The sequence below is a fragment of the Artemia franciscana genome, chromosome 8 (genome assembly GCF_032884065.1).
Source record: "Artemia franciscana chromosome 8, ASM3288406v1, whole genome shotgun sequence".
NCBI lineage: Eukaryota > Metazoa > Arthropoda > Branchiopoda > Anostraca > Artemiidae > Artemia > Artemia franciscana.
In genome coordinates, this window is record NC_088870.1 from 3,880,403 (window position 1) to 3,890,334 (window position 9,932).

At 33.9% G+C, this 9,932-nt stretch overlaps 1 protein-coding gene across 2 annotated transcripts in view; it reads right to left on the reverse strand.

The window, feature by feature from the left end:
* The window catches only part of LOC136029887 (serine/threonine-protein phosphatase 6 regulatory ankyrin repeat subunit B-like), a 35,782-nt gene extending 26,398 nt beyond the window's left edge, over window positions 1-9,384 (reverse strand). Inside the window, exon 1 of one of the 2 annotated variants that reach the window (XM_065708369.1) lies at window positions 9,245-9,384. The gene's annotated coding sequence lies outside the window, so the exon portion shown is untranslated. Of the gene's footprint in view, window positions 1-4,102; window positions 4,152-9,244 lie in introns of those variants that run through there. The other variant, XM_065708367.1, reaches the window with a different exon arrangement.
* Window positions 9,385-9,932: the final 548 nt, after the last annotated feature.

Sequence of the window (9,932 nt, forward strand, 5' to 3'; positions counted from 1 at the left end):
TTTATCTTTACCAGAATTTAGGAGATTTATGATTTTCAAATTATTGCTAAATACGTTTTGTAATTCGGAACGTTTTGTACGTTCGTAATTTATTTACGAACGTTTTTATTAATAATAGATGTGCGTAACTTACAAATAAAGTTGCATAAAGAACTTCTATATTCGTATACTTTATTATGTATATAAGGGGATGGAGGTTGAAGGTTTTACCTCGTGGTCAATGCCTAGCTCTTTACACTAAAGTTCAAATTTTGTAAAAATTCTTTAAGAATGACCCCTGAACCACAAATGCCGTTTATTTAGAATTTTTAGCTCTCTTGAAATTACTTAATACTATACTTTAGCGTAAAGAGAGAGGTAACGAGGAGGGGAAGAATATACCCTCTTATACGTAACAATTTCTATTTCTGTTTCTTATTGTTCAACTTCCTTTCTGCTCACCTTCTCTGCAATTCAACCATCATTTAGCTCAATCCTCATTCAAACCAAACCCCCGTTTATCCCAAACATTCACAAACACCAAAACAAGAAGAACAATAAGGAATTCCTCAATACAGTGGGAAACTAATTAGAATGAATATTTTGGCCCTATGTCCTATGAACGTACTCAGCAATAAAAAAATATATAAGAAGAAAAAACTTATAACAGGATGAAATAAACCCACGAAAATAAAAATTTTTTTTTAAACAGTCCCAGCATTCTTACCTTAGCGAAGTTCAACCAGGACTGATAAATAAATTGTAATGAAACGAGGCAATTCATTGAAATGGAAGATAATGCTTTAAAAACTCGTTTTCAATGCCAACCTTGATTTTTTAGCTGTTGATCTTATAGGTCCAATTGTGAAAGGCTCTGTGTTAATATCTAATGTTTTTTTATAATATTTTGTAAGGTCATTTTTAATTAAATTTGTGTATAGAGCATTTAGTGAATATTCTCCCAAGTCCCTATTTAAGGATGCATTATTATTAATCTTAAGTTTGATTTCAATTGCTTCTCGATCTACTTGCTTTATGCTTAGGTCATCAAACAGTTCGTGGTAACGAACTGTAGCTCTTGAAATATACAACGAACTGTATATGAAAGAGGCTGCTACCTCATCAACGCCCCGCTCTTTACGCTAAAATTTTTTACTTTTTTTAAAAAGAAGAATTGAGAAAAAGAGTCAAACTTTAGCGTAAAGAACGGGGCGTTGATGAGGTAGCAGCCTCTTTCATATACGAAGTAATTTCTGTGCGTTTTAAGTTTTAATGTCGCTCCTTACTTCCAGTTAAAAAAAACTGGAAGTTTCTAATTTTTTTATTTAATTGGTAATAAGGGTGGATTCTTCAAAAAGTATTTTGTGGGTAGGATTTTCAAAAACATGGCTGCTTAAAGCAGAATCAAAAGAAACAGAAGTAATATTAGAATCCTAAGCTTTGGTGAAATCATCTTTATGCTGTTGTAGGCGTTTCTCGAAATTCTGGTGATATCTCCCTACATAAAATTTGCCACAGTCGCATGGTATCTGATATACACCTCTTTAGTGAGTAGCTGGAGTCTTATCTTTACCAGAATTTAGGAAATTTATGATTTTCAAATTATTGCTAAATACAACATACATTTTATTTTGTGTGCATATTTTTTTAAGATTCCTAGTGATTTTTGGGATATATGGGAGGTAAAATATGTTTTGGGGCTTATCGGGATTCTCACATGGTAAATTATCGTTGATTTAACGGGAGTGTCTTTTCAGTCTACGGTTAATTGTATTATTAATGAATTAAAGAGGGGAGCCATTTCCAAAAAGTATGTCCCTGATAAAGTGTACTTTTGCTGTGATGTAGCTTTGACACAATGTCAAAGCTAGTGATAATTGTATTTTCTGAAATATTTACGTTGTTGAGTTTTTGAGTTTGTTGAGTTGAGCTGTTGAGTGTTGAGTTTTAAATATTTACGTTATTGAGTTTTTCAACTAAATCAACCAAATTGCATATGTAAGATTTCTGAGAAAAAAGCAAAGGTTATAAGGCTGTACATAACCATTTTCCAATGTTGGAGGCGGCGGTTTCTTCGTCGCAATTTATATCCTAAGCCTTTCTGCCTCAACCCAACTCAAATCAACCTTATTCAGATCAACCCTCTTCAAATCAACACTAACACCACAAAATGTGATTAAACCCGTTTTGTAGGAAGTTATAAAAGCTAACTCGGATGAAATGGCCTTTATTTCTTAGTTAATTCCTGTGTCTTTTCTGTTATTCCGCTTCGATGTAAAACTATTTCCCCCGTCTAAACAAAACAACTTATCCATTTGTCCCATTTTTGTTAAAATTAGCAGAATTTTTCATGCCCAGGGCCCGAAAGGTCATGGTTGCAGCGATAGCTGTACCCCATTGCAGATAAAGCCCAATGTGGCAAAAACCTTAAAAATACGCTTAAAAAACACTTATAATATAAGAAAAATTACCGTTCATGCAGATTCGGGAATTATAGCTATTATTTAAATTAATAGTAAAAGTTTCTTATGGAAACAAATTCTAGGAATTGTTAGAGAGAGCCGAAAACACTTGTCCCATGCCCATATTCAAGAAGTCTCCTTTTCTTGGTTTTGTTTCTCCAGTATTGATATGGCACTGGAATATCATAGAGAGCTATTTAAGGTGATATGAAATCTAATGTTCACATTTACACGGTTTTTATAATCCTTATGGCAACACCATCATGTAGTGCCTTATAGTATCAAAATCAATTCTAGTGTAATTTCTTAATTGTAAAAGGCTTGAAACCATAACAGGTCAACTACTGAAATCTCCATTATTGAAAATTCAAATATTGGTGTTCAAAATCCCCCCTCTTAAATACTGGCACACCAAGTCATCTTTGCAAGTGGAAGGGAAAAAATTACAAAAGACTACGAAGTGAAAAAGATTTATCCGAAAAAGTGCTTGATTCGAACATGTCTTCTTTTTCTATCTCTTTTCCCCGGCACAAGCCTATTATCGGTACCTCGTAGGGGCACTGGAATGGATAAGCTTCTGAAGTTGTAGGAATTTGTATTTCATTTCCCCCCTCCCCTCCCATAAATGTATGCATTAACTGGTGACTGATTTGATTTTGCATATCATACTTCACTCGAAATTACGAATTGAAAAGATAATTGATTCTCTATTCAAACCCAGTTACAAGTATAATAATCACTACAGTTACAAACATTCTTCTAGATTTTTTTTTAGCCAGAATTCTTTAGCCTGTAAAACTTTGGTTTCATTCCAATACCTCTCAATTTTAATTCAAGTTCTATCTGACTGTGTATTCCTAGACTAGAAACTACATCCCATTAAATATTAAGCACGAACAGAGTAAAAGCTCTATCTAATATTAGATCTGAGGCCCGAACTCAACGACCCTCCTTTCTCCCCATTCACTTATAAAAAAAATCATAATATTTGACGAAATATGGGGAAAGAAATCAAAATTTGGTCATTTACATGGACACTGGATAAAGTCCTACTTTAATGGAACAATTATTAACTTTTCTGTGCTGTTTTTCTGTGGAATATGTGTTATTTTTCTTGTAGGATATCAGAGGTAGTTTGGAGTCTTGCTTGCATTGAAGCCGAGATGAACTTCGCTGGGATACAGAGAGCTGAAACCTTTCGGGAGCCTTTCAGTTCGCCACATGAACAAAAAAAAAGGGTAGTCAAATGTCTAAGTTTTATCACAGACTAGACACGATCGTATGTGGAGAAATGTTGTCTGTTCTGGGGCCTTCCCATTTTTCAGTTTTTTTTTTGTTTTTTGTTTATACTGAGTGTCTCTTTGGCTTTCAGTATATTATCACTGAAGCAGAGATTGAATCTCAAATCACACATAATTAAGAACCAAAGGTTTAAACCTGAATCATATTTGAGCAGGTGTGAACGCCAGGAAAAGAAGCTTTGGGGGTAGTGCCCTACTCTTTGCCCCTACCCTACACCATTTCTGAAAACTCGCCTAGTGATTATTAGCCACCCCGTAACCCTTTTCATCTATTAAAACTCTAGAGTACCCTAGACATATTACAGTTCTTTTTGAACATAACTCAAAATCTCTATTCCACTAAAAAAGGAAATAATTTACCCTTTTGCTGAAAAATTAATATCCAACTTGACTGTTCCTTGTACAAAAGTATATTTGATTAAAGTGCATTTTTTGGGGCTTGTTTATCTCAAAGGAATTCGAACTTCTGAAAATTTTTATTATCTATTTAGTAATTTCATAGGGGCTACGAACTAACTTTCTTCTTGCACACAATAACCATGTTCATAGCCAAGAAAAGTTCATGAAAGTTAGTTCATAGCCCCTATGAAATTACTAAATAGATAATAAAGATTTTCCAAAGTTTGAAGACCTTTAAGATAAACCATTCCCGCAAAAGAAGAATTTTTGTTTCCTTTTGAACCTTTGCCACAAAAAAGAAGAATTTTTGTAGGAAAGGTTTTTTCCGACAAATCAAGAATTTTTTTGTCGGTCAGTAAAAATATTATTTATAGAGCTTCTTTTAGTTTTTCTCCATAAGAATCAAGACGTTGGCTTGCTATTTATATTTTACACAAAACTTTGCAACAAATTTTGAATATAGTTGCACTATAGAACCTTGAATAGAATAGTGAGCCCTATTGTGGAGATTTGAAGCTCTAATCTACTAAAAATTTTAATTTAGCCTTTTCATTTTTCTTTGTAATAGAAGAAAAAATAACAGATGTATGTTTATTGATTTTTTTCCCCATGGTTGACCGTATCAAACCAATGATCCTACAAGATTGGGATGGGGTTCAGTCAAGCTAATTGACCAAAAAGATCGTGCCACGGGAAAGTAGCATTTTCTGCCATTCTTGGTGCCAAATTATGATTTTGCCCCATGGAAGACCAAGTTGCCCTTGATTAAAAATTCTGAGATAGCAAATTTATTTGAAAGTATAAAAAAAAAACTCTATATCGAGCTTCCCAGATGCAGAGGAAATAATGCAATACAGTTATACATTCGTTCCTCAAAACTCACTTAGTCCATACTGCAGAAACTGTGAATATGGACATTTATCTTAAAGATTGATTTAACTAATTTAGTTCAGTTGATTTTTCAAAATGTTATGTTTAGTGATGCATGCGCATCAGCTATGATGAAGTAGAGGAGGTAGGTCCTCATTTAGGAAGGGGGAGGGGTGTCATATGCCTAAGGAGAGTGCATTTCAGTTTACTAATCGTCTAAATCTCTTATGAACCTTAGGATAAATATAGGAACGGTATGGAGGGGGGTAGAAAATAATCTCTCATCTCCCTTTATTTATACTGACCTGAATAAGGTTGGTACGGGTTATACCTCCCTTCATATTGAGGAAAAAAGTTTTTGACATTAATTTTGCTTCATTAAAATAAAATATTTTGTTTCAATATTCATGAAATTACATAAACTGATGTGTAAACGCACATCAGCTTTTATGAAGGAGGGGCAGTCGATCATTTTGTTGGCAGGAGCAGATACCGTGAAAAGTGCATTTCGACGCCCAATATATTAAATTCGTTCAACCTTCAGATACATATAGAATAATTTTGGTGGAAGGGGGGGGGGGGGGAATTGATATGTATCTTGATTCCTGGTAACAGTTTTGGGATCCAAGCCTTTGTTATTGGTGCTGACGGTTGGGGGAAAAATGGTGCCCCTTCCTCATGCTATTGTTCTGTTTTTTGTTCAAATCTATTATGTGGAATGAGCCGATTTCTTTTTCTACGTTTTTTGTAGCGGTCTACCTTACCTTCTATTTCGACGCTTAAAGACAAACAGAGGAAGATAAGAGAAGATGCTCCGAACAAAATGTGACAAATTGAAAACTAAATGAAAATTAAAATTTAATTGAAAATTAATAAATTGAAAACTGAAAATTGAAAATTAAAATGAAAATTAAATAAACTAAACCGAACAAAATGTATCATTAGAAAACACATGTATAGAAAACTTTACTAAGGCTTTACGCATTAATACTTTAATGCATTATAGAATGTTTCATAACTATGAACTCCACTTCGTGTATTTGAAGTACCATACTGGGCTTAGAATAAACTAAGTAAAAAACGAGTTAGAAATGAAATAACCTATGAGAGGTGTATTTTAGTGGTTCAGTTTTGTCGAGTTTAATAATTAAAAAACAGTAATATGAAACGACAAGAATTTCAAATATTTGAAGAGTATGAAGAGCATGATGTGGTATTATGATATCCAATCCTCAGCAAATTATTTCCATGATTTGGGTATAATTGGGACTCCCACTTCTCCTGCCCACTGCATCCGCTCCAAGAAGTATCTTCTTCCGCCAATCAAATCAGAGAGAGCTAAGTTCTCAATCAGATACCAGATTCCTCATATTGTAAATAAACTTAGCTTAGTAGAGATGTCCCGAAGTTTCACAAGTCGATTTTCTTTGAAAAAACATATTTCAAAAATAGTTCTTTGCCTGGATGTCGGGATTGATTAATAATAGATTTTAGTATGTATTTTGCTTTGATGTTCTCACGCTGGGGTGGCCTCCTCTATTATCTCCTACCTTGTATGTTTTTTTTTGTCTTATTTTTTTTTCTCTTTTTGGAATTATTAGTATGACGAGACGTTGTGTTTTTTTTCTATGCCCCATATTTGTACTGCCCCAGCCTTACGAGCACTGCTCTCTGTTGGGGCATAATTTTGTTTTTGTATATTTTTAATTTGAATCAATAAATATTGATTGATTGATTGATGAAAATTGGAACTTTGAATGTAACGACGTTAAAAAATAGCTATCGTAGGGAGATTATGACTGACGAATTCAGACGATTAAAGTTGAAATCATTAGGACTTTCAGAACTGATATTTTTCCATAGACAGATAAGGGCTCTTGATGAATAAGATAGCTGTTAAGTCTTGTTTAGGCAGGGAAGGTATTAATAATGGAAGACTAATCGCTCATTTTATGACTAAAAAGTATAGTAGTATCTACCCCTGTAGAATCAATTGACAGAGTGAGCAGTGACAATGTCTCAGGTAAAAACAGGGTGTTTCTAATAGGAGATTTAGCACCTAGGCTGGTAGAAATAGGGAAGGACGGTACCATAGTGATATTTGTTTAATCATGATAAATATATTTTTTTTTTAAGTGAACTCTCTTTATTAACTACTAAATTACAAAAACTATAAATACACACAACCGCCCTGGGGAAGGCTCAAACAGCCTGATATTGGACGGCTGCAATCCTCTGATTCTCAATCTAATTTAATAAGAAAAAAATAAAACAGAAACTAAAAAAAAACGGAAACTAAAGAAGGACAAAACACTCTCACTCAATTACTCCTTAATACCAGAATATACATAAATAAAGGCTAACAATAATTATAAAAAAAGAAGAAAAAGAAAAAAAAGAATTATCTCCCCACTCCCAATAGTACTCTTGCAGCATAAACCTACCCTTGGAGCCAAACCAAAATGTTTCCTCTTGAAGTAAGAATGGCAAAACAGTATGATCAATGCAAATGTGTGGGTTTGTAAAATTTAACAAAATAGTGTTGACTTAAAAAAGAGGGATTTTTGCCTCATTTGGAAAGGATTGTCGCCGAGACAATCTCATTTGATTGCTAAATAAAACTTCTAGAGTTTTTTTTATGGGTCAAAATCAGTTGAGAAGGGCAGTGACAAGTGCAGTCCTGATAGGTGCTCCAAAAATTATTCATATAAAATATACAAAGTATAGAATTTCTGACAATATTAGATAGAAAGCTAGATCCTCAACAACTTTCATGTATCAGAGAGTTGTTATTGGATTTCCATTCTTTCCAATTTAAGGACCCAATTTGTGGTTTTTACAATTTTGCCACCTTTAGCTCTACCTCCTAAAAATTGCTTTCTTCTTTCTTTTCTTTTGCGATACGCCATTATTTCCAGATGATTCCCCATGTCTGTTCGGTTCGAAATACAAATATAAATAAATAAATTAAGGAGAACAATCCTTTGTATGGGCACTTTTTAATATATTACCTTGTAGGGAAGAAAATCTGTATTCTAATTAAATCAAATTAAATCAACTTTATCAAGATTTATCGAAATCATGGTCAGTTACACTTCATTTTCTTTCGAGGGGCTGACAAATCTCAAGTTATGCAAACCAGGTGGTGCACACCATAAGACAGAAGTTTGTCACATGTTACGCGAAAGGGCGTAGCAGAAGTGGACAACAAAGTAATTTTATGACTAAGATTCCTTGCTTTTAACTACAATAATAGCAAAATGGTTTAATGGTAAATTCTAGACAATCTACTTTTCACTATCTTGGTAAGGGGTTAGGCTAGGAAAATGGAACTTCCAGTAATGAAACAAGGGCCAAAAACATACTTTAGGCAGGTATTGCCAAGGTATTATGTTAACCATCTTCTAACTGCTAAGTCTTAGAAATTTGCCTACAGGTCTATACAAACTAGAAATTTTACGAAACAGCATTATACCTTAATTTTCAGTTTCTTTTTCTCAGGTATAGTTTGTAAATACAATTTTCTAACTATAGGGAATGTATTTGCAGATTTTTTAAATCTCATAAATTTGAATTGAGCAAATTTGTGAAGCTGAAAATAGCCTACTTTTCTTGCCTTTCATTTAGGCAGAAGATCTATTTTCCAAGGTTTTACTTTTATAACACAAAGAGTTTTAAAGGTAATGAAAGGCCAATGCACTCTGGACAGAGAAAAAGTCGAGATACTTCAAAACATTTCTGGGACATAATATAGTCTCTAGATCCATCCCTGAAAGTTTTGTTTTCCTTACCCAACTCCTTTCCAATATAGTGAAAAGTAAGTCGTCTAGAATTTTACCAATCCTGTAAAGTAGGTCTAGGTTACACAGAACTAGGCCAACAAATCAAATGACTTTTGTATGTAGCCTAGGGCTTCATATAACATCCCAATATGGCCGAAACCATTTCTCAAGTTCTTGAAATTATTTTCAAAACTATGGATTGTCATTCTTGAACTTTTTCTCCACTTAGTTAAACCATTTTCCAAGATAGTCAAAACCTCACCTACACTTTTAGCTGAAAAATACTTTTTGGATTAAAAATCTTTTGATTTGAAATATTTGATCGTAAGGAACCTTTCATGAAATTAAAATAATCAAGCTACATATTTAAATTTCAGTTATGTTCAATAAAGCTGTGCTTCAGCTGAAATACAGAGCCATTTGGCTTTGTACGGAATTCACATTTACTTACTTTGTTTTCAAAACTTCAACCTTGGCCATTTAGTCTAAAAAATGCAAAACTCCTAACTGCAAAAGCTAAAGAAAATTTGTTTTCTAAGATGTTCGACACATCAAAACTTGCAACCAAACGAAATGAATCTTATCTGTTTTGAAGGGAAGCTTGATCACTGAAGGAAAATACAGTAAATTGATAGATGACATTTTCAACTGTTCTTCGATTAATAACAAAGAGCACTGCACTAGGTGCCTATTCACAGATAGCATGGATGTAAAACGAGATGGCGGTTGAGAAGGACAGAAGTCAATTCCATAAGTTCGTAAATTCCTGAAGGTCGTTATTTTTTTTTCTTGTGAAGTACCTGCTATCCGTGAGTCTGTTCATGCCACAGTAGTTCCGAAAGTAAATGAACTTTTGAGAAAATTAGATGAATTTGTTTTGAATGCTAACCACTTCCCGGCCAGTCTGCCTGACATATCCGAGCCCCATCAATCCACACCCCCTCTCCACTTTACTCTGTGATGCTTAAGAATCCCCCGAAAGACTTAAAATACCCAATTGAACGAAAAACATTCATTGATAAGGTGTGTGTGCCCAAATCAGAACCATTTAGCCGAGTTACGCCGCTCTAAAGATGAGTGGAAACTTGTGGTTCGGTGCAAGAAAACCGCGGGCCAGATAGCTGAAAATGTTAGCGTGC